Here is a 26,692-nt window from a genome sequence, read left to right on the forward strand (position 1 = left end):
CCCTACAACAAGCATTGTTCCCTTTTAAGTTTGCTGGGCTATCTACAGACTCTACTATTTTATTGGCATTTAATCATATTTTCAATCATTGCATCCAAATACTTGTAAAAGCAAAAACTGCAATTACTTTTGCACTAACTTAGTACACAGTTGCCCATACTACGAAAAACAAAATCCTGTAACATGAGAGCTGGTCCATAAAATCCAAGCTGTGTCCTCTCTGAGTTTATGGAATCAGCCAAACAGAAAAATCTCCTGCTTGGGGAATGCATGATGAAGAGGTGATGGTCTTAAATGAAGGAGACGAGGGACAACTGAGTAAACGGTAAGGAAGGGTCTAAATGGAATAAAACATCTTAACACTGAGAATGAGCCAGTAGCCATAAAGCTATTAGGAAGACAGGCAGGTAGGGAAAATTATAGTGGATCCACACTTAGGCTGGAGTTCTTGGGAGAGGTAATGTGATTTTTTTTTTTTCCTCAGCTTAACAGTCAAGATTTAGTTAAAAATCTCAAGAGGGTGAATCATGGCCACTATGTTCAAAGTTGGGAACAAGTCTGCAAAACCTTGATCCTCAGATGGTCAGAATAGACTCAGGAGGTAGGGAGGCAGGGCAGGTCAGCCCCTACCCAGCGCCCTGTGGACTGGGCGAAAGGCTGGATCTGATGGAATCAGTGTCATCCCTTGAAGTGGTGAGAAAAATGTGAAAGTACGTGCAGGAGGGAACTGAACCCAGCTCTGTAAGTCCAGATGAATCCTGGCCCAAGAGTGGGCTGTCTGGAGATTTGGGTGGAAGGTTGGTCAAGAAATCTGGGAGACAGGAGACAGGGTACACCCTTAGATAAAATGTGTTAAGTAGAGGCCTTTATTAGAAACAAAATGAGGAAAGAGGAAGGCAGTTAAATGCAGCCTTTATATAGTGCATGCGTGAACTGTGTGTGAAGGACCTGCCATGCAATGGTGCCAGTGCCACTAAAGAACAAAATGAGGGGCACCAGTGAACCCCAGGACATAATGAATAGAAATCGGTTATTTTTCCTCTTGGCTTTCAACTTCCCAGGTGGTTGCAGTAGCACGTTACCACATGGATACTGGGCAGGACTGGGGAGTCTTTGGTTTGAAGGTTGCTCTATGCCATGGGTTTACACCTACCAGCCAGAGAAACAAGAAGTAGGAAGGGACTAGAAGGGAAGGAAGAGACAAGCAAGCATGGAGGCAAGGACCAAGGAGTCCTTTCTTGGGGGAATGAGGAGTCAGGGTGGAGGCTGGGATCACAGGTGAGTGAATGGGTGGAGAAGCAGTGGTGTGGGTGTCTGGAAAGGGAGAGTGTCTGGAGGGAAGATGCCCTTTGGAGTCTGCATGACTCTGTCAACACCGTTCTCATGAAGGACCAACTCTTAGCCACTAAGAGTGAGAAGGAAAAGGTGATTTTAGGAAATTTAAGATAGGGGTTAGCATCCTCTACTATGTCAGCCTGATCCTTTGTCCCTCAGGTGTCCTGGGGACAAGAGGCTAAACACGAGCAAGCACATCTCCAAAAGAATGTTCTGTATTAGGCACTGTTTCAACTTGTCCTACTATATACATTGCAATACACTAATTAATAAAATGCAATATTAAAACTGTAAAATTTTCAAAATTCCCAAGATTAGCAATAATAACAAATCCTCTTGACTACCTTTGTGATCGGTAATTCAGCTAATCAGTTGGTTAGCTGGTTACTGGACTGGTGGATCACTGAGCAAATGCAGATGTACTGGTTTGATTTCAACAAGGCACATACAGGTGGAGCATCCTGAGTATGAAAATCCAAAATCTGAAATGCTTCAGAATCCAAAACTTTTTGAGCACTGATGTGACATCACAAGTGGAAAATTCCACATCTGACCTCACGTGATGTGTCTCATTCAAAAGGCAGGTGCACAACACACAGTTTATTCAGTGTTCTCAAGGGAAAAAAGACCCTCCCAACACTCTTCAGCTGCAGCGTATCCTTTTCACGCATGCCCAGATTCCCCCACGCAAGCATGTTCATAAGGGGTACTAAAATAGCATGTGTGCAGGCTGGACATGCACAACATTATTTAAAATATTGTATAAAATTACCTTCAGGCTATATATACATATAAGAGGTATATAAAACATAAATGAATTTTTTATTTAGACTTGGGTCCCACCCCCAAGATATTGCAAATATCCCCAAATCTGAAATCTGAAACACTTCTGGTCTCAAGCATTTTGGATAAGGAATTCCCAACCTGTAGTAAGTCTGTGTTAGTCTAGGCCTCATGCTCTGAAAGCAGTGGGTATAGAGTGAGCTTTTCTTCAGAAGATTTTGTATTATAGAAGCAAAGGCAAAGTTGATAAAGAAATAAAGTCCCAAAGTGTAAAATAACTTTCTGAAGAATTTTAATTTCTCTATGATATTAAATATGCTCTTCAACCTAGAAGTTTAACCAAAGTTTAGAGATTTAATGCCTTTAGATGTGTGTTTCTTTATCTAAAAACAAGCTCCATCTCTTATATTTGTAAATAAAGATGTTAATAAAACTCTGGCATAACTGTTTTAAGGTTGAGGCAGGAGAATTCCTTGAACCCGGGAGGAGGAGGTTGCAGTAAGCCAAGATCATGCCACTGCACTCCAGCCTGGGTGAAAGAGAGAGACGCCGTTTAAATAAATAAATAAATGATAGTTTTCTTGTGGATGCCTCTTAAGTGAAATTCAACAAAGACAAAATGGATTATATCAAGAAAATGAAGGGCAAACAACTCCCCCTCTTTTTTCATGCAACATATCCTAGATATGACTTTGGATATGGCTATGAACATATCCTAGATATGACTGAAGTAGATGCCCTTTGTTTTTTTTCAAATTGAATAAAGTTAAGAGAGAAGTTATTTTTCTTCCTGTTTCTCTCTGATATGTTAATTTTCCCATAAATTTTTACAGGACCACAGTCAATTGCCAATTAATCTCATGCTCTTTCTTTCTCTGACAATTCCTATCTCCAGTGTCTAGACCAGTGGTCTTCAAAGTGGGGTATATGTACCCAAGAGAATGCACGAAATGATCCCTTTGAGTGAAGGAAGTAAATATTAAAACTTAGACTCATATATTTTTCATTTCATTTTTTTGTTGTGTATGGCCTACATAGGTTCATTCCACTGTTTATAATTTACAATGTATACTGTGTACTTTAGAAATAAATAAACGAATAAACTGAACTTTCAGATGAATGACTAGTTTTTTGAAATGACACAGGTTCATGACCAAAAAAATGTTGGTCTTCAATGCCTGCAGAGCTCACAGATCTCAAGGCATTTGGACATAGCTGTGCTTTGTTTTGAGGACACAGGCCAAGAAATGAAGGGATGGTTGTCCTGGGGACTGAGTGGCGTATATCCCGAGAGAGCATAGGTAGGGTTACGGTTTGCATGTACTAGCGGTGGGTTCTAATTGGCAGAGATAATCAGGTCTTTCATATATTTATGTTTATATGACTGTGATATGTGCCAAAAAAAAAAAAAAAAAAAAGGCAGCCCAGTGTAGGGATCTCTTTTGCCTGGGTGTGAGAGTGGTGATGGTGATCATACTGAGACATTGAAGAGCCTGGATAGTTTGAGTGGGAGGTATGTTTTAGAAATTGATGCATAATAAGGCCGGGCATGGTGGCTCACACCTACAATCCCAGAACTCTGAGAGACTGAGGCTGGTGGATCACTTGAGCTCGGGAATTCGAAACCAGCCTGGGCAACATGGTGAAACCCTGTGTCTACAAAAAAATACAAAAATTTAGTGTGGTGACATACACCTGTAGTCCCAGCTACTCGGGAGGCTGAGGTGAGAGGATCACTTGAGCACAGGGAGGTCGAGGCTGCAGTGAACCGTGATTGCACCACTGCACTCCAGCCTGGGCGACACAATCCATTTTGTCTTTGTTGAATTTTACTTAAGATGCATCCACAAGAAAACTATCATTTATTTATTTGTTTATTTATTTAAACGACGTCTCTCTCTTTCACCCAGGCTGGAGTGCAGTGGCATGATCTTGACTTACTGCAACCTCCTCCTCCTGGGTTCAAGGGATTCCCCTGCCTCAACCTTAAAACAATTATGCCAGAGTTTTATTAACATGTTGTCTCAAAAACAAAGAAACAAACAAACACACCTAGAAAGTAAACAGGGCTTTGATTTTGGAAACAATGAACACCTGGCTGAGCATTTCATTTAAAGGATTATTCTGAGGTTAGTGAGGAGCCAATGCAGCTTCTTTTTGTATAATTGATGTACAATAATTTGCACATACTGAAAATGTACAATTTGATAAGTTTTGAAGTATCCATATACCAATGAAAATATCAACATGACTAGAATTTACATAGTGAAACCAAGCAGTATATGCTCCTATATTCTGTCTTCTTTCACTCAGGAAAGTTATTGTAACACCTATTCTTGTTGCTAGGTATATCAGTTTGGTTTCCTTCTATCAAATTCTGGAAAATGCAGACTAATCTATTGTGACAGAATGATGATCAATGGTTGCCTGGATGAGATGTGGGAGAATAGCAGGGGAAGGAGGAAGGATTGCAGAGGGACATGAGGACACTTTTGGCATGACAGTGGTGTGTGTTGATGGTTTCAAGGGTATATGGTATGCATATGTGTCAAAACTTATCAAATTGTACCTTTTAAATATGTGCAAACTATTGCTAATTAATTATGCAGAAAACAACTGCATCCACTCCTAACTAACTGCAGAATAATACTTTAAATGCAGCTTTATTTGTCATAGCCCCAAATTCGAAACCACCGTGTTTGCCAAACAGGTGAGTTGATAAACAAATTGTGATATATTCAAATAATGAAATGCTATTCAGCAATGAAGTAGGGATTAAGTCTGAGGTCCAAGTCTTTGTATGAACATATGCTTACTGCCCTCTTCAGTGAATGGCTAAGAGTGGAAGGGATGGATCATACGTTGGGAGGATATTTATTTATTTAGTTTTATTTTCTTTTACTTTAAGTTCTGGGATACATGTGCAGAATGTGCAGGTTTGTTACATAGGTATACATGTGTCATGGGGGTTTGCTGCACCTATCAACCCGTCATCTAGGTTTTAAGCCCCGCATGCATTAGATATAGCATTAGGACATTTACTTAGGAAACTGCAGGACGATGTTTTAAAGTGGTTGACCCATTTTATATTCTCAGTAGCAGTGAGAATTTCAGTTCCTCCACATGATAACCAACACTTGGTATACCCAGTCATTTTACTTTTAGTACTTGTATAGCGGTATCTCATTGTGATTGTAACTTGCACTTCTTTAATGACTAACAATAGTGAGCATCTTTTCATTTGCTTATTTGCTATCTATGTATCTTCTTCCATGATGTGTCTGTTCAAATTTTGATTTGATTGTATTCTTATTTTAGAATTTTTGTGCATTCTAGATACAAGTATTATATTGGATATATGTTTTGAAAATATTTTCTTCCAGCTTATGTATGTCTTTCTATTCTCTTAATAGTATTTTTGAAAGAGCAGAAGTTTCTAACTCAGATAAGGTCTAATTTATGTTTGTATTTATGGATCGTGCTTTTATGGATTTGCTTTTTGCTTTTTGTATTTAAGGAAACTCTCCTAACCCAGTGTCACAGACTTTCTCCTATGTTTTCTTCTAGGATTTTAATAGATCTTGGTTAGACATTTTGGTCTACAAGCCATTTGTAGTTAATTTGTGATGCGATAGGAGTTAGAAATTAAAGTTTATCTCATTTTTCTAGCCTTATTTGTTAAAAGACTATCTTTAATGTATTGTCTTTGAATTCTTGTCAAAAATCCGTTGTCTATTTATGCATGAGTATATTTGTGGACTCCCTTCTATTCCATTGATCTGTTGTCTACTTTATGCTAATACCACATCATCTTGCTTCCTGGAGCTCTACAGTAAGTCTTGCAATTAGGTAGCATTAGTTTTCCCTCTGTTCTTCTCTTATACCAAGCTGTTTTGGCTACCTTTGATTCTCTGCATTGCTGTGTGAATTTTACAATGAGTTTTCAATTTCTCCAAATGTCTTCTAGCATTTTGATTGGGATTATGTTAGATCTATAGATATATTTGGGATGGATCAGCATCTTAACAGTCCAGTCTTCTGTTCCTTGAACAAAAGTTACTTTTCAATTTTTAAGGTATTTTCCATTTCTTTTAAGAATATGATTTTGTAGTTTTTAGAGTACAGTCCTTCCACATCTTTTGTCAGTGTTACCTCTCAATATTTTACATTTTCTGCTATTTTAAATCTTATTTGAATTTCAATTTTTGAGTTTGTTGCTAGTGTTTAGAAATACAATTGCAGACTGCAAACTTCCTAACCTCACTTGTTACTACTAGTAGTTCTTTTGCAGATTTTGTCAGAAAAAAACATCATATTACATGTGAATAAAGACAATTTTTCTTCTTTTCTAATCTGACCGTGTTTTATTCCTTTTTCGTCCTTTATCCTTTGTCAGACTGGCTAAAATCTGCAGAACAATGTTAGATACCAGAGGTGAAAGTGAACATCCTTATCTTGCACCTGATATTAGGGGGAAAATATTCAGTTTTTCACCATTAACGATTAGTTAGCTGTAGGTTTTTCGTAAGTACCTGATATGGTTTGGCTCTGTGTCCCCACCCAAATTTCATCTTGGGTGGGACCAGGTGGAAGTAACTGAATCATGGGGGTGGTGTCCCCCATGTCATTCTCATGATAATGAGTGACTCTCATGAAATCTGATGGTTTTATAAGCGTCTGGCACGTCCCCTGCTTGCACTTATTCTCTCTCTTTCAGGCCCTTTGAAGAGGTGACTTCTGCCATGATTGTAAGTTCTCTGAGGCCTCCCCAGACACGCAAAACTGCAAGGCAATTAAATCTCTTTTGCTTTAAAATTATCCAGTCTCAGGTATTTGTTCATAGCACTGTGAGAACGGACTAATACAGTGCCCTTTATCATACAGAAGAAATTTACTTTTATTTCTAATTTCCTGTCAGATTATTTTTCTGTATCTGTTGTTATAATTGCAAGTTTTTTCTTTTTAGTTTGTTAATATGTTGTATTACATTGACTAATTTTTGACAGTTAAATCAAACTTGGCATTGTAGAGCTAAATTCCACTTTGTCATGGTGAATTTTTAAATTACACTATTGGATTCTATTTGCTGTTTAAAAATTTTCCCAGTATATTCATAAGGGATATTGATCTGTAGTCTTCTTTTCTTGTTCCATCCTTGCCTAGTATTAGTACAAAGGCAATGCTTGCCTAACAAAATGAATAGGGAAGTAGTCCTTCCATATCTAACTTCTCAGAGATTGTACATAATCTTTATTAATTCTTCCTCATGGATTTGATAGAATGCACCAGTGAAGTCATCTGGGTCTAGAGGAATTTTGTTGTTTTTTTGGAAGATTTTAAACTACCCATATTATTTTTTAAAATAGACACAAGACTTTTAGGTTATTATTTATTTATTTGTTTGTTTATTTATTTATTTGAGACAGAGTCTCGCTTTGTCTTCCAGGCTGGAGTGCAATGGTGCCATCTTAGCTCACTGCAAGCTTCACCTCCTGAATTAGAGTAATTCTCCAGCCTCAGCCTCCCAAGTAGCTGAGATTACAGGTGCATGTCACCACGCCCAGCTAATTTTTGTGTTTTTTAGGTTATTTTTTTGACAGCTTTAGCCATTTGTGTCTTTCAAGACATTTGTCTATTTTATCTAAGTGATCAAATTTATAGGCTTAAATTTTTTGTATCTCTTTGCTTTTTTTTGTTATCTGAAGATACTTTTAATATCACTTCTCTTCTTCCTGACCTTGTTTATTTTTTCTGTCGTTTGTTTATATTATCAGTCAGGCTAGAAGTTTATTAATTTTATTAATTTTTTTTTTTAAACTAGCACTTGGGCCAGGTGCGGTGGTGCACACCTGTAATCCCAGCACTTTGGGAGGCTGAAGGGGTCAGATCACAAGGTCAGGTGATGGAGACCATCTGGCTAACACAGTGAAACCCCGTCTCTACTAAAAATAAGAAAAATTAGCTGGGCGTGGTGGTGGGGGCCTGTAGTCCCAGCTACTTGGGAGGCTGAGGCAGGAGAATGGTGTGAACCCAGGAGGCGGAGCTTTCAGTGAGCCAAGATCGCACCACTGCACTCCAGCCTGGGTGACAGAGACAGACTCCGTTTCAAAATGAAAACAAAAACAAAAACCTAGCATTTGATTTCATTCATTGTAACTCAAATTTCTGTTTACTATTTCCTTCCTTCCTTCCTTCCTTCCTTCCTTCCTTCCTTCCCTAATTCCCTGCTCTTTCTTTCTCTCTCTCTCTTTCTCTCCCTCCCTCTCCCTCTCTCTTTTTGTTTTTACACGGAGTCTTGCTCTGTCACCAGGCTCACTGCAACCTCCACCTCCTGGGTTCAAGCAATTCTCCTGCCTCAGCCTCCCAAGTAGCTGGGACTATAGGCATGCACCAGCACACTCAGCTAGTTTTTGTATTTTTAGTAGAGACAGGGTTTCACCATGTTGCCCAGAATGGTCTTGATCGCTTGACCTCGTGATCTGCCCACATCGGCCTCCCAAAGTGCTGGAACTACTGGGGTGAGCCACCGCATCTGGCCTACTGATTTATTTCTAAACTCCATTAGTTCTTTTCCTCTGCTTACTTTAGATTTAGTATACTTTTCTTAAGGGACATGGTCATTAATTTGAGATCTTTCTTCTTATCTAATATTATTTAGTGCTATCAATTTTCCCTAAATACTACACAAGCTACATATATTGACAAACTGTAATTTTATTTTTATTCAATTCAAAAAACATTCTAATTTCCCTTTTGATTTTTATTTGAGTCATAGGTCATTTAGAATGTATTATTTTGTTTTTAAATGTTTATGTATTTTCTAGATGTCTTTGTGTCATTGGTTTCTGTTTATTTCAATTGCAATCAGAGAATAGAATTTGTATGACTTGAAATCTTTCAGTGTATTCAAATTTGCTTCTTGTTCCACTACGTGATCTTTCTTTTCTTTAAAAAAACTTTAAGTTCAGGGGTACATGAACAGTATGTGTGGGTCTGTTACATAGGTAAACTTGGGTCATCGGGAATTGTTGTAAAGATTATTTCATTACCCAGGTATTAAGCCTACTATCTATTAGTTACTTTTCCTGATCCTCTCCCTGCTCTCATTTTCCACACTCCAATAGACCCCAGTGTGTGTTATTTCCATCTGTGTGTTCATGTGTTCTCATCATTTAGCTTCCACTTATAAGTGAGAACATGCAGTATTTGATTTTCTGTTCCTGAATTAGTTTGCTATGGACAATAGCCTCCAGCTCCATCCATGTCCCTGCAAAGGACATGGTCTCATTCTTTTTGTGGTTGCACCATATTCCATGGTATATATGTACAACATTTTCTTTATCCAGTCTGTCATTGATGGGCATGTGGGTTGATTCCATGTGTTTATTATTGTAAGTAGCACTTCAATGATCATATGCGTGCATGTGTCCTTAAAATAGAATTATTTATTTTCCTTTGGCTATATATGCAGTAATAGGATTGCTGTGTCAAATGGTATTTCTGTCTCTAGGTTTTTGAGGAATTGCCACACTGTTTTCCACTATGGTAGAAATAATTTACACTCTCACCAACAGTGTATAAGTGTTCTTTTTTTTTCCTCAGCTTTACTGGCATCTGTTATTTTTTACTTTTTAATAATAACCATTCTGACTGGTATGAGATAGTATCTCATTGTAGTTTTGATTTGCATTTCTCTAATGATAAGTGATATTATGCCTTTTATTATATACTTGTTGGCCATATGTATGCCTTCTTTTGCGAAGTGTCTGTTCATGTCCTTTGCCCAGTTTTCAGTGGGGTTGTCTGTTTTTTTTCTTGTAAATTAGTTTAAGATCCTTACAGATGCTGGATATTGGACTTAATCAGATGCATAGTTTGCAGAAATGTTCTCCCATTCTGTAGGTTGTCTGTTGACTTTGTTGATAGTTTCTTTTGCTGTGCAGAGCCTCTTTAATTTAATTAGATCCTATTTGTCAGTTTTTGCTTTTGTTTCAATTGCTTTTAGCATCTTCCTCATAAAATCTTTGTCTGTGCCTGAGTCCTGAATGGTATTGCCTAGTTTGTCTTCCACTGTTTTTATAGTTTTGAATTTTTCATTTAAGTCTTTAGTCCATCTTGAGTTAATTTTTATATATAGTGTAAGGAAGTGGTGCAGTTTCATATTTTCTGCATATGCCTAGCCAGTTCTCACAGCAACATTTATTGAATAGGGAATCCTTTCCTAATTGCTTGTTTTTGTCAGGTTTATCAAAGATCAGGTAGTTGTAGGTGTGCAGTATTATTTCTGGGTTCTTTATTCTGTTCCATTGATCTATGTGTCTGTTCTTGTACCGGTACCATGCTGTTTTGGTTACCTTAGTCCTATAGCATAGTTTGAAGTCGGGTAGTGTGATGCCTCTAGCTTTGTTCCTTTGCTTAGGATTGCCTTGGCTATTTGGGCTCCATTTTCATTCCACATGAATTTTATAACATTTTTTTTTCTAGTTCTGTGAAGTATGTCAGTGGTAGTTAATATCAATAGCATTGAATCTATAAATTGTTTTGGGCAATATATGACAAAACAATTGGGCAATAAAATTGTTTTGGCCATTTAATGACATTGATTCCTCCTGTCCATGAGCATGAAATGTTTTCCATTTGTTTGTGTCGTCTGTGATTTCTTTGAGCAGTGGTTTGTAGTTCTTCTTGTAGAGATGTTTCACTTTCCTTGTTAATTGTATTCATAGGTATCTTATTCTTTTTGTGGGAATTGTGAATGGGAGTTTTTTCGTGAGTTGACTCTCGGCTTGACTGTTTTTGGTGTATAGAAATGCTAGTGATTTTTGCACATCGATTTTGTATCATGAGACTTTGTTGAAGTTGCTTATCAGTTTAAGAAGTTTTTGGACTGAGCCTACGAGGTTTTCTAGATATAATATCATGTCATCTGCAACCAGGGATTGTTTGACTTCTTCTCTTCCTATTTGAATGCCCTTTATTTCTTTCTCTTGCCTGATTGCTCTAGCCAGAACTTCCAATACTATGTTAAGTAATAGTGGTGAGAGAGGGCATCCTGGTGTCAGTTTTCAAGAGGAAGGCTTCCAGCTTTGACCCATTCAGTGTGATGGGTTTGGCCCATTCAGCTGTGGGTTTAACATAGACTGCTCTTACTATTTTGAGGTATGTTTCTTCAATATCTAGCTTATCTAGAGTTTTTAACATGAAGAGATGTCAAATTTCATTGAATACCTTTTCTGCATCTATTGTGATAATCGTGTGGCTTTTGTCTTTAGTTCTGTTTGTGTAATGAATCACATTTATTGATTTCTGTATTTTGAACCAAGCTTGCATCCTGGGAATGAAGCCTACTTGATCATGATGAATAAGCTTTTTGATGTGCAGCTGGATTTGGTTTGCCAGTATTTTGTGGAGGATTTTTGCACTGATGTTCATCAAGGATATTGACCTAAAGTTTTCTATTTTTTAAAAAAAACCTCAGCCAGGTTTTGACATCAGGATAATGGTGGCCTCATAGAATTAGTTAGGGAGAAGATTTAACTATCCTAAATGGTCCCCCAACATTAGAACACTCAGATTTATAAAACAATACTAGATCTGGGAAAACAGATAGCCAAACAATAGTGGGGGAATTCAACATCCTACTGACAGCACTAAACAGATCATTCAGGCAGAAAATGAACAAACTCTGAACTTAAATTGGAATTTCAAAGAAGTGGTCTGAATAGATGTTATAGAATATTCCATAAAACAACCACAAAATATACATTCTTCTCATTTGCACATGGAACATTCTCTATATTCACCACATGCTTGGTCATTAAGGAAGTCTTAATAAATTCAAAAAACTAAAACCATATCAAACACCTTCTTAGACTATAGTGGAAAAAAATAGAAATCAATACCAAGAGGAACTCTGAAAACCACGCAAGTACTAAACAACTTCCCCAGGAATGACTTTTGGATAAACAATGAAATTAAGGCCAAGATCAAAAAATTTATCGAAACAAATGGAATAGAGACACAACATAAACCCCTAAGATACAGCAAACGTACTGTTAAGAAGAAAGTTTATAGTGCTTCATGCCTACATAAAAAATATAGAAAGTTCCCAAATTAACAACATACCCACATCAAAAAGATAGAAAGTTCCCAAATTAACAGCCTGACATTGCATTTAAAGTAACTAAAAAAAAAATAACAAGTGAAAACCAAAGTTAGCAAAAGAAAAGAAATTACTAAAATCAGAGCAGAGCTAAATAAAATTAATGCATCTCATGAACATCAATGCAAAAATCCTCAGTAAAATACCAGAAAACCTAATCTAGCAGCACATCCAAAAGATAAGTTGCCATGATCAAGTAGGTTTTATACCTGGGATGCAAGGATGGTTCAACATACACAAATCAATAAATGTGATTCTCCACATAAATATAATTAAAAGCAAAAAACATGATCTCAATAGATGCTGAAAATCATTTGATAAAATTCAACATTCTTTCACGATAAAAACCCTTAACAAACTAGGCATCAAAGGGACATACCTCAAAATAATAAGAACTGTCAATGAAAAATCCACAGTTAACATCATACTAAATTGGCAAGAGTTGAAAGCATTCCTTCTAATAACTGGAATAAGACAAGGATACCCACTGTCACTACTCCTATTCAACATGGTATTGGGAGTTGTAGCCAGAGAAATCATGTAAAAGAAAGAAATAAAAGTCATTCACATAGGAAAAGAGGAAGTCAAATAATTTTTGTTTGCTGATTACATCATCCTATAGCTGGAAAGCACTAAAGATTCCTCCAAAATATTTCTAGATCCTGATAAATGACTTCAGTAAAGTTTCAGGATGCAAAACCCATGTACAAAAATTAGTAGCATTTGTATACACCATTAATGTCCAAGCCAAGAACCAAATAAAAAAAATCATTCCTGCCAGGCATGGTGGCTCGCACTTGTAATTTAAGAAATTTGGGGCTCCAAGGGGGGCTGATCACTTGAGATCAGGAGTTTGAGATCAGCCTGGTCAACATAGTGAAACTCTGTCTCTAAAAAAAGAAGAAAAACTCAATCTCTTTTACAATAGCCACAAAAATTAAAATATCTAGGAATACATTTAACCAAGGAAGTGACATATCTTTATAAGGAGAATTACAAAATAGTGATGAAATAAATTATAGATGACACAATCAAATGTAAAAACATTCTATGCTAATGGATTGGAAGACTCAATATTGTTAAAATGACCATAGATCCCAAAGCAATCTATAGAGTTAACGCAATTTCTATCAAAGTATCAATGACATTTTTTTCAGAGTTATAAAATAAAATCTTAAAATTTGTGTGGAGCCAAAAAAGAGCCCAGATAGCCAAAATAATCCCAAACAAAAATAAAAAAGTGGGTGGCATCACACTACCCAACTTGAAATGATGCTACAAGGCTATAGTAACTAAAACAGCATGGCACTGGTACAAAAATAGACCATAGATCAATGGCATAGAATAGAGAACCCAGAAAGAAAGCCACACACCTACAACCACCTGATCTTTGAAAAAAAATCAACAAAAATAAACAATGGGGAAAGAACACTCTGTTTAATAAACGGTGCTGAGAAAACTGGCTAACCACTTACAAAAGAATGAAACTGGACCTCCTACCTCTTGCCACATAAAAAATTATCTTAAGATGGATTAAAGCCTTAACTGTAAGTCCTCAAACTATTAAAACATGGAAGAAAACCTAGGAAAAACCCTTCTGAACATTGGCTTAGGTCAAGAATTTATGACTAAAACCTCAAAAACAATTGCAACAAAAACCAAAATTGACAAATGAGGCTTAATTAAAGAACTTCTGCACAGCACAAGAAGCAACAGACTAAACAGACCATCTGCAGAATGGGAGAAAATATTTGCAAGCTGTACATCTAACAAAAGACTAATATCCAGAATCGATTAGGGACTTAAACCAATTAACAAGAAAAAAAACCAAAAACAAGTAAGCCCATTAAAAAGTGGGCAAATGATAACAAACATATGGAAATACATTCAATGTCACCAATATTTAGAGAAATGTAAATCAAAACCACAATGAGATACCATCTCACACCAGTCACAGTGGCTAAAGTTAACAAATAACAAATGCTGGCAAGGATGCAGACAAAAGGGAATGCTTATTCAGCATTGTTTGGAATGTAAATTAGTTCAACCCCTATGGAAAACAGTACGAAGATTTCTCAGAGACCTAAAAATAGAATTACCATTTGACCCACCAATTCCACCACTGGGTATCTATGCAAAGGAAAAGAAATCATTTTATCAAAAGACACATGAACTTGTGTTTATTGCAGCACTATTTACAATAGCAAAGTCATGGAATAAGCCTAAATGTCCATCAACAATGGATTGAATGAATAAAATATAGAACATATACACTATGGAATACTATGCAGCTATAAAAATGAATAAACTCATGTCCTTTGGAGCAACATGGATCCAGCTGGAAGCCATGTATCCTAAGTGAATTAACACAGAAATGGAGAATCAAATACTGCATGTTCCCTTTATAAGTGGGACATAAACAATAGATATACATGTATATAAAGAGAGAAACAATAGGCAGTGAGGTTTCCAAAAGAGGGGAAGAAGGGAGGAGGGCAAAGATGAAAACCTACCTATTGGGTATTATGTTCACTATTTGGGTGACTAGTTCACTAGAAGCCCAAACCCCAGTATCACCCAATATACCCATGTAACAAACCTGCATATGTACCCCCAAATCCAAAATAAAATTCTTCTTAAAGACCTTGAAATGGTACTTATCCATTTCTCTGTTCTAAGGCTTTATGTTATTTTTATCATATATTTTACTTATACATATAAAACTCAAAATACATTATTTTTCATTTACAAAGTAAACTGTGTTTTAAAGAGATTTGAGTAATAAGAACAATTCTATATATTTATATATTTACCATATCTTTTGTTCTCTATTCCTTTGTTTAGACTTATATTTCCTTCTGGTTTTATTTTCCCTCTGCTTAAATTATTTTCTTCACCTTTTCTTGTAGTGCAAGTGTGATGCTAATGAATGTTTAATCTTTTGCACATCTGAAAAATTATTTATTTCAGTTTCTTAAAGAAATAATACCTCTATTGAGATACAGTTCATATCCTATAAAATTTATCTCTTTAAAGTATGCAATTAAGTGCTTTTTAATATATTCACTGAATGGTACAACAATGACCACTGTTTAACTTCAGAGTGTTTTGAACATATGTAATATAGTTATACTACCTGTTCTAATGTCTCTGGCTGCTAATTTTAATATCTGTGTCATTTATGAGTAGGTTTTATGTGATTGATATTCTCCTCATTATGTTACATTTTCCTAATTATTTTATATTCCTGGAAATATTTTATTGAATGCTGGACACTGAATTTTATCTTGTGTTAACGTGAATATTTTGGTATTCTTATAGATATTCTTGAGATTTGTTCTGGCATAGCTAAAGAGTTGTAAACAGTTTGGTGTATCTGTGTCTTGATTTTAGGAACTCCTGCCCAGGATCAGAGTAGCCTTTGGTTTAGGGCTAATTATTTTCAAATATTGAAGCAAATACCTTCTTATTATGCAATCCAATGATCCATAAAATTTGAGGCTCTCCAGCCTGGATCCTGGAAACAGATTCATTCTCTTTTGCATGTCAGCTTCAGGCATTGTCCTTAATAGTTTTTCTTTTTTCTAGTTTTGAGTAGGTTCCTCAAACAATGAATATTCTGCTGAATGCTAGAGTAGGATTCTTTTCCAATTTCTGGGCTTCTTTCTTTGTGCAGCTCTCAGAATTCTGGTAATCTCACCCCTAGCTGCCCTGATATTCCCTGACTTGCAACTTTTTCTTTTCAACTTAGGGTGTCTGCTGAATTCTATCGGGTTTTGGCTCTCATCACAGTATCCCACAAACTCCCTTTTATTAGTAAACTCAGGAAATCCTAAAATATACCTCATTTGCTTTCTTTCTCTCAGGGTCCAGGGTCATCCTTGATGTTCAGTCACTTGAAAACTATTGTTATCCATATTTTGTCTCATTTTGGTTGTTGTTGCTTCAGGCAGGAGAATAAACTCATCCTCATTAATCCAGTTTATTTGGAAGCAGAAATCCTTCAATGCTAGTATGTAAGTTCTCAACCAGAAGGAAAGTGAATCCCAATTCTTAAAAATCTATTATTTACTGATTTATTAAGTGGAGCCTGGTATCTCTTCTTTCCTATCAAGATATGCATGGGAACGTCATGGCAGGTGAGAATTTTTCCTCTGGTATCTATTTTTTTTTCCTTTAACTTTCTACTCTTTTCATTTTAAAATCCTAGAGCTTTGCTCTCTGTGGATGTATAAGATTCTGCTGGTATATAGGGAATGAAAAGGGACACGTGGTTTAATCACATGCACTGCCAGAATTTGAGTGATCGTGTTTCTCTTCCATAGCTATTTGCATCATAACACACACGTATTTTCTAATAAAAGATTTAGTCTCCCATTAAATGAATTTCTGGCACGAATTAATAGATGGTAGAAAATTACAAGGGAGAATTTGGGTCAGATTTTCTTAGAAGTTCTCAACCCACCATTGAGAGGCAGTTATTTCGGCCTCCCTTGCTGACATACCCACCCTTCCTCCTGCTTCAGGGAAGGCAAATTGAGCCGTGTCTGTGAGGAACCACCTGAGCCAGGACACAGAAAATTCTCATGTGTCACAATTCCAATTATAAAAATCTACTGAAAGAAAATAATTTTAAAATGAGGCTAGTATTCACATATATAAATGCCTATTGAAAAAATCCCTTGTATTAACAAAAAAGAGAAAACAACTTAATTGCTTCAAAATGAGGTCAAATTCATGCTGACATACCCATCCACTTCATTGAATGGATTCAGTGTTGTGGAGACATTAACACTGATGTTGTAGGAAAGTATATGGAAACATAGAAAATTACTAATGATACGGGGTTAGGTTAAGAAATAATGGTTAAAAACTCTCCCCTGACGCTAATATTTAAGAATTCATCATGCAGAATTTGAAGAAAATCCACTAAAACTTTTAGCTGCTATAATCTTTAGGTGATATCGTTACAGGCAGATTTTATACTTAATGTTCATATTTTGTACTTCAAGATTTCTTTCTGTAATGGATATACATTGCATTTGTAATCAGTAAAACATCAATAAATGAGTACATAAATAAATAAATATTTAAAACGGAGGGAAAACGCTGAGTTAAGATAGCTCTGGCGCTTCCTCTGACAAGTTACTGTTACTAATATTTACTCTTTTTGGTTCCACTCCCCATATTAGAGAAGGCGTGTGCATATTCTCATCTTTGCAGCTACCCATCCCAGCAACACACTCATTACATACTCCTCTTAGGAAACACAGACAGTGCCTGGACTGCCAGTCTGTCTAATGAAGCATGGCCTTTTCCAGGTATGTAACTGCCTTTTACAAGTTTTCTGAAAACTGTCTCAAAGCAGCAAAAAACAAACAAACAAACAAACAAAAAAACCTCTATGATTGAAGTACAAAGATGTGTACTTAAAAGCATGCCTGACTAGGCTCTGTGTTTAGGGGACCCAATTAAGAACATGTAAACAGTCTTCCTACAATCATACCCAGTGCTCCCGTACACGCACCGGGCTGTGCAATGCAGTCACTGCAAGTGCGAAGGTGGGGCTCACCGTGCGTACCGATCTACTCACCATCATGGCCTGCATTTTAGTCCATTCAAAATGCACAGTTTTATAAATCACCTGTTTTGATGGAGCAGCAAAAGCAAACTTTCATCGCACTTTGGGTAATTTGTATTTTAAATATTAAAGTATATTATATTTTGTGATATTCTTCCTGTCATGCAGATTTAGCCCCATCTTCATAAGTATATTTTCGGAAGCATCTCAATGCCAGTCACAGCACAGGTGAAATGTCAGATTCCACTGTGACTGAGCAAGGGGGTGTGGAGCTCGACGCCCTTATCCTCGACCCCTCTGTGTTTCCTAAGCTGTAGAAGCAAGACAGAATAATTCTCCTTGTTGACACAGTCTGCTCGGGGCCTCACATTTCTGCAGCTGTCAAGCATGAACAAATTAAAGTTTCTTCATTTTTCTATCAGGCATAAGTGGCCTTGGGATATCCTTGGCTGCCTCATTTTCTCTTACCTTCAAATTCTCATCATCGGTCTTGCCTGCTTTTGCATTCCTTGTCCACAGCAAAGCCTTCACACAGGACTTTTGCTTTTGATGGGGCGGTACTGAGGGTGGAGGGAAGTCAGGCATCTGTGACGGATTTCTTACCACAGGTAATATATACTGAAGTGGTAGAGATACTGAGTAATTACTCCCTTTTCCTTGGAGTCATACCTCTGGGCCTTTGCCTCAGCTCTCTCTCACCCTCATTTCCTGTGTGCTTACTCATTCTGTACACTTCTAAAAAATGCACACCCAGACACACAGGCTACAAGAGCACCTCCCTGGAAATAAAACATTTAAAAGACTTGCCCCCACCATCTACAGTTAAATCTTTAATCATCTTCCTGCCTACCTGTGCCTACATTTTTTTCACATCTTATTTTTAAAATCATTCTGTCAACTATGACATCTTTTAGGATCATTCAGTAGGATGATTATGGGGATCAGATGACATTGTAGATATAGGACCGCTTTGAAAATTAACAAACAGCCTATACCGGAATGAGCTGGTTTCAGAGCCAATACATTAGTCCCTTATCTGAACACGATGCAGAATTCTCATCTCATGCTCTTCGGCAGAGTCAGAAACTGGCAGAGTGTGAAAGGCAATGAGAATTCCTCTACAGCTCCCGTCACTCATTCCAGACCCTGTTCTAAGAGCCTCGCAGTGTTTCTTCCATGATTTCATTTTACAGAGGTGGATGGGTAGATGACTAGAGTCATTTGTCCAGTGGGAGCAACTTGCCAGCCTCTCTGTGCCCTTTCTCTTGCTAACACCCTTAGCCCAAGGCGTTTTTGACCTGAGCTAGCTGCAAAATGTATTCTGGATTTCCATACTTTGAAGAGGCAGGATGATCTCAAGTGGCATTGAGGGTGGTGGGGGGCCCTTAAGTCACAGAGTCTTTTTCAAGCTGCTGTCTCCCTTGGGCAAACAGTTGAACTCTAGGAGGACAACCTGTGTCTTAATGGGGACTTAGTTTTAAAATTTATATTATGATAACATTGCTGGTAAATGGACCAAAGTTATGCTTTGTGGATTATATGTTCAGATATACACACACGGGCTTTCTTTATGAATGTAAGTACTTTAACTTTGAATATCTTCATAAGGATCCAGGAATTCTAAAGTATACCGCATGTTATAGAGACATGTGGCACAAATACTTTTTCAAATATCTTGGTCTATTTATGTGCCTTTAAAAATATTTTCAACTCTCTCTTTTATTTCATATAAAGAAAAATAATCCAGCTTGATTTTCTCTTCCTATTTCTGTTTCTCCAAGGCTTAACTGATGGATGCTTAGTGGAGAAACAATTGATATAAATATTAGCAAACAATGAACATGTACTAAAAAAGTCTATTATGTTGAGATCCACCCACCTCCCTTAACTATTAATAGATATTAACTTACGCTGTGCTTTCTTGAGGGAAGTGGTCTCTTGTAAGAAAAAATATCAAGAAAAAGGTCCTAAGAAAAGGAAATACAGGATGTGATATGGGCTAATGACAGTTGCTGCCCCTGAATATCTGTATCTTCCAGCCTATTCCAAGATCACTGGTCACACTACAATCATCTATTTGCTTTCTTTTTGCTAGGCTGGACTCTGAGCTCCTTAATGGCTGGGACATGCATTTGTCCCCACAGCCCCAATCCACAGCACCGTGCCTGGCTCAGAGTAGGTCTCATGAATGAGTTAATGATAGCAATGATGGCCCAGAGATTCTGCCTGATTCTCATTCATCTAAAAGAAAATGAATCAATTCTGGTAAGTTTCATGTTGATTAAGGTAGTTGGGGACATCACCATATTGGGATAGAATTTCCAGGACCAATGGAGATCTGATGTCTCTGGAGTATTTTCTGATTAGCCCCACAGTCTTCCACCATCTTCTACTCTCATTACTAAGGACTTTGCCACCTTCCATAGGATCTTGTGGCTCATTATGGCAGTGGGCCTCAATGAGGAATGAAACGTGTTTGTGTGTGTATAGTGGGAAAATTATTTTGCAGCAAAAGAAAGTGCTTAAATACTCAAATTCTGGACTTGAAATACCTGGATGGAAACCTTTGCTCTGCCAATTACCAGCTTGTTATATAGGTTTCATTTAACCCTCTATGGGAATGGCAATGGTAATTCTATAGATTAAAAGAGATAATGCCTTCTGAAGTGCCTGGCACACATGGACACGGCAATTTTCATGTCTGCCTAAAGCATCATTCCCACACAGTTGCTAATCCTCAACTGATTCTTGGTGACTGGGCTGCCACCATTGCAAAGTCTCCATTTTCCAGAGGGTAGCAACATCACAGATGCTTCAATGAGCTTGTTGTTTTTGAACACCTGGTCATATTTTAAATTTATTTCTTAGGATGGATCTCAAAAGCAAACTTACTGACTCAGGACCATTTCCAATGCTGCTTTCCAAAAAGCTTGCTCCAAGCAGAGACCTCTTGCTTTCTACATTCTTACTGTACCGAATAGCTTCCCTTTCTCTGGACTTAAGAGTATTCTATAAGGAAATGTGAAAAAACAATGTAAACTCTAGGCATAGAATCCACTACAAAATATCAGAGACTGTGAAAGGGTGAATGGCAGCAGAGGTTCAGCCCAGCAAGTGGACACAGGTTAAAATGAGAAGCTGTAGGCTTGTCCCTGCCCAGGTTAGCAGCCCCATGCAACAGGAGTGTGAAATGGGAGGAACCTCACAGTTGCTCTCCTTACCTAAAGAAAGAATGTTCTCAAATCCACAACAATGTGTAATTCTAGGTATTGTCTTTTCCTTCTATCTTGACTTTATGCTTGGACAAATTCTTTAGAAGGCAGTTGAGCATTTCTGGCTCAGAGTCAGATAAAATTCCCCATGTCTCTGTTTCCATCAATAAACATGGTAAAAATAACATAAAGAATTATTGGCTTTGTTTGTCATTTGTGCACATTTGTTTTTGTCTTTCTGTGTTTGCAGCTACAAGAGTATTAAACATTTTTACAAAAGAAAAGCTAAAACTGTATTTTTGATCTCACTAGAGTATCTGTGTTGCGATACTTCATGTATTTGCCTGCTGAGAAAATGCACCATAGGTCTTCAGGAGAAGAGTGGAGATTTATATCTTGTATTTGTTCTATGCACATCAACTCTAGTTCATGGATTCAATAAGCTACAACAGTTAGAAGCTTTAGAAATGATCAACTGGAAGCAACAGATAATTTATGTATCCAATCAAAAGACAGGCCAATCAAAGGCATTTGGAGTTCTCCAAAGCCCATGAAAGCCTCCATAGACTGTGCTGAGCTGGTAGAACAATTTCTTTCCAAATCCAGTAAGGCAGAGTCCTTGAGCTCCCAAAGGCTTATGCTTAAGAAAGCCCAAAATCCATGCATAAGGCACTATAGAGTTGATTTATAAATGAACATCCCTTGGATCTAAGCTCCCATCAGTGAAGCTTAATCATATGGTGCCTGGAAGCCTGAGAAGGAAGCACTCAGGATGAAGTTAGCAGAAAACCTTCAGTTCATAATCAGAAGGCACCATCAGCTTATTTCGTTTTTGTGTCAATGATTTGATAATCAGGGCTTTTGTTCCAAATAGTGCTCTCATGGAGAAATGAGCAATCAATCATTTGGTTCAGTCTCTCAGCTGACACTTATTTGTACACTGAATATGCAGTTTCCATGAATAGCCCTATGTCCAGACAAAGAGACTAGCTGACTGGGGTTTCTGCCTCCCTTAGTAATCATGGATTGGTGCTGTCGGCGCCTGATGGATGAAGGGGACAGATCAAAATGGATGGGAGGCGATTGGGTCTGCCTTGCAAATCGTGAGGGAATCCCAGGGAAAGAAAATGCTGCTCCGACTGATAGTGAGGGTGAGTAAGTGGTGCAAGTTTCTCATATTGCACTGAGGTTTTTGATGCTTGATTCATGCATTCACTAAGCAAAACAGTTCTGAACTTAATAAGCAATTTTTCATTATGTATATCCTATTGAAAATTTACAAATTTTTTGAGTCCAGTTTAGTTGAATAAATATTTATTGAGTATCTGGTATATGCAGCCTGTTTTGTAGGGATCCAGGAAAATTTTAGTGATAATGACAGAGTACAAATTCATTCTCTGGTAGGCCCCAGCCCAGCCAGAGGGATATTAGTATTCACATAAATAGCCAGAACACAAGGCAGAAGGTGTTAAGTTATCATAAAACGTTCCAAGGACTTGGAGAGAAGAAGGATCAGGTGGGATCAGAAGGGCTTTATGAAGGAGCTGGAATTTGAGAGGGAGCTTGAAGCATCAAACAGACAGTTGGCTGTGACTTGCACCAGGTCAGCAGATGCTGGGGCTGCAGAGGACAAACCTCCTGGTTGGAGTTTGTCCATGGCATGTCCAAAAACAGGTGGGAGACCAGAGTAGAAGGTACGTGGGCAGACATGCTGGATAACACTGTTGAGATGTTTGTGATGAATTCCACTGGCAGTGAGCCTCTATCAGACATCTTGATCTGGGAAATTACATGCTTGGAGGTACGAAAGCCCCATAAACTTTGTAGATACATGTTTTTCATAATGTCTGAGAGAAGTAGGGACATTTCTTGTCTGTGTTTCAACAGTATGAGGGTTCACTGTTCTGCTTCCAGCTCAGAGAAGGTTACAACCTCAGAACATGGACCCACCCCACATTCCCCAAGGAAGACCAGAAGATGAGACTGAAGAAGATTTGCATGACTTCCCTTATTTGGCTTGGCAGTCAACTTTATTTATTTATTTATTTATTTTTGAGACAGAGTCCCACTCTGTCATGCAAGCCAGAATGCAGTTTCGCAGTCTCAGCTCATTGCAACCTCCACCTCCTGGGTTCAAGAGATTCTCCTGCCTCAACTTCCCAAGGAGCTGGGACAGGTGCGTGTCACCACACCTGGCTAATTTTTTTTCTTTGTATTTTTAGTGGTGACGGGGTTTCACCACATTGCCCAGGCTGGTCTCAAACTCCCGGCCTGCCTCAGCCTCCCAAACTACTGGGATTACAGGTGTGAGCCACCACTCGTGCCCAGCCTGCAGTTAGCCTTGGACCCCCTTGCTGTATCCTGCTCTTGTTAACATCCTTGTGCCCGTTTCCAGGCAGCATTTCTTTCTACTCTCCTCCACCTTCATGGGCCCAAGGGCAGCCCTGAGTATGATCCAATACACTGAAGCTTAGCATTAAACCTCTGGTTTCTCCAGATCTACACATGTGTCTCTGTCATTTAATCAGCAGTTTCAAACCTTAGTGCCATGGAGAGTCACCTGGGATAACTGGCTACAATGCATATTCCCAGAAACTCTCCCTCAGTGGGGGGAAGGCTCAAAAACCTGCTTCTTAAATGAACTGACTCCCCAGTGACGCCGATGTGCATGGTTCCTTGAGGGAGTCATCTTCTAACCTCATTACTTAGTCAACCAAGCCTTACACGGACTTTGTGTTGCCACATCCTGGACTGCCCTCCCTCCATCCAATACACAGCTGTAAGTTCCCGTTCTCTATGAATTATGTTCTCTTCACTTCTCTTGCTACTCTTATTGGCCACTCATCCCCTTTTCAGACGAAGGCTGTGCCTCAGTGGTTATTACACTCTCTCATAAATGTTTTCAGGCACACTTTGGTGTTTCACTCCCCTATCAGATTGTATAACAGTCAAAGGTAGAGCCACATTCTCTGTAGTCTTTGCTCTCCATTGTGCCTGCACACTGTGATGGGCTCAGCAAAGTCTCTTCTGACATAGCTATTCATCGCAGACACATGAAGGACACCAAGGAAAAGCAAACACTGAAAAACACATTTTCCTATTTAAAGAGACCATCTTAGCATTATGCACAAGATGGTAACTCGTAAACTCAGATAAAACTCTAAGAGATGCATTTCCTAGATTGCATGGGGATGTATACTACATTGCACATCTCTGCACCCTGCAATGCATAACAGTCTGTACCCTACACTGCACAGTGATCTACTCGCTTGAGTGCACAGTCATCCACACCCTGCACTGCATAGTGATTCACTCTCTGCACTTCACAGTGATTCCCACTATATATTGCACAGTGGTATTCATCCTATGGCACAGCGATCTGCTCCCTACGGTGCACGATGATGTGCACTCTACCATGCACAGTGATACACTCTCTATAGTGCACAGTGATACAATCTGCACAGTGATACCCAGTATACTGCACGGTGGTGTACATCCTATTTCACTGTAATCCGCTCCCCACACTACACAGTGACTGACACCTTATACTGCGCAGTGATCAACACTGGAATCCACGTGGCGATCTACTCTCTACACTGCATTCTGATGACATCTTCTGCTGCACAGTCATTTACTCCCTCCACTGCTGTGATCTCTTTATATTGCATGGTTATGTAGTTCTCACACCAACACAGTAATCTATACCTTACAATACATGTCATACACACAGTGCACTGCACAGTGATCTTCTTACACTGTATAGCAACCTTATGGTGGGTGCATTCCCTAGTCCTTCAGTTAAAGCTCCTTAATAAGAGGGCTCAATGGATCTTTGTGAATACTGACCCCACTTAAGGTAAAAGGCACATTTTATTGGTTCCACTAATGTTGTCGGGGCACTCTGTTTAAAGACTTACTAGACAGAATAATACTTTCAAATAATGACCCCTACTTTTCAAACCTCACCCTACCTTTCATTTGTGAATTTCCCAAGGAAAATAAGTGATCACATCAACCTTACTCTAAATCAAGTAATTTAAAAATCTTAATCACTAGCAGAATGTATATCACCTGAACTCACCAACATCAAGAAATGTAGGATTCTTAATCTTGTTCTAAATTAAAATTGTGTCTTTGACATGGTTACCAGATAAAGCCCTAGCAGACATCTGAGCTGGGAAGAAAGAAGAATTGGAGGCAGATTCACTGTTTATGAGCTGGGTGTCCTTGCCAATGTGCTACAGTTCCCTAAAGCCTCAGTTTCCTCTTCTGCTCCCACAGACTCTCAGCCAATCATGCTTTGTAAAGTCTTCCAAGTGATGCTAACTTGTACTTCGGTTAAAAGTCATTATCTTAACTTGTTCTTCCTGTGGGTCTGTTGTGCAGTGATCTGCAAAACAAGAGGACCTTGGAAGTTGCCTGCACTTGTTCTCTCTTCCTACATGTAAAAACTTTCTTGGAAGCCCTTACCAGAAGAGGCTTAGAGAAGTTTGTTTACCTCCCACTGGAAAAATTAAGAGGAGGTAAATCTTTATTTACACTCCCAGGAAAAACCAAAGAGCTCCCAACATGACTTGTGATACCTTGTCATTTCTGCTGTGGTTGTGAAATTTCAAAAACATGAAACAGTTTCTCGACTTAATTCAAATTTTGGGAATCATTGACTTCAACCCTAGTGTCACTATGCTTGTCTGCTTAAATATAAACTCTCATTCTTTACTCACCATGGCCTCAGAAGGGATTTATAATTTCTTATTTTCAGAATTGAACATTTAAATAGGTGGATCCATAATTATAACCAATGATGTTTGCATTTTATAGAAAATGTGAGAAAAAAACTCAGTCTCAAATTGTATGGATGTGTCCCCTGAATTTCAGTCACATGCAGAGTTAGAAGAATGTACTTTCCCAATGTGTATATATATATATAAATAATTTTTACTTCTTGTTTCTGTATATTCTTCTTTCTCTTTCATACAAATTAGACATACAGATGACCCTAGGTTATGTGAATAATTTGGCTGGAAAAAATGAAATTATATTTCAACTGAGGATTTGCCTTGCTCAGAAAGATGAAGAAATGAAGAAATGCAGTTAATATTTTTTTAAAAATTCTATCTATGTATCTATATATAGATAGATATATATCTATATACATATCTAGATAGATAGGTAGATTTTTTTAAAGCCATTTCTGGGCCAGGTGCGGTGGCTCATGGCTATAATCCCAGCACTTTGGGAGGCTGAGGAGGGTGATCACTTGAGGTCAGGAGTTCAAGACTGGCCTGACCAACATGGTAAAACCTTATCTCTACTAAAAATGCAAAAAAATTAGCCAGCTGTGGTGGTGCGTGCCTGTAATCCCAGCTACTTGGGAGGCTGAGGCAGGAGAATTGCTTGAACCCGGGAGGTGGAGGTTGCAGTGAGCCAAGATAGTAACATTGCACTCCAGCCTGGGTGACAAAGTGAGACTCCAGCTCAAAAAAAAAAAAGTCGTTTCTGAAAATGATGTGAAGTTCTAGTACTAAACATTCAGATAAGATTTTAGTTGACATGTGAAGTTTGTGCTACATGTGGAAAACTTTACATTGTATTGGCCAGGTTTTTGCCTTAACTCTC

At 38.1% G+C, this 26,692-nt stretch overlaps 1 pseudogene across 1 annotated transcript in view; it reads left to right on the top strand.

The window, feature by feature from the left end:
* Window positions 1–20,069: 20,069 nt before the first annotated feature.
* LOC105500259 overlaps window positions 20,070–26,692 on the top strand; it is a 40,433-nt pseudogene continuing 33,810 nt past the window's right edge. The window contains exon 1 of the transcript XR_001000002.1: window positions 20,070–20,126. The product of XR_001000002.1 is annotated as a 40S ribosomal protein S25 pseudogene (transcript). The remainder of the gene's footprint in view (window positions 20,127–26,692) is intronic.

Source organism: Colobus angolensis, unplaced genomic scaffold (genome assembly GCF_000951035.1).
Source record: "Colobus angolensis palliatus isolate OR3802 unplaced genomic scaffold, Cang.pa_1.0 Scaffold653, whole genome shotgun sequence".
In the NCBI taxonomy this organism is placed as follows: Eukaryota; Metazoa; Chordata; class Mammalia; order Primates; family Cercopithecidae; genus Colobus; species Colobus angolensis.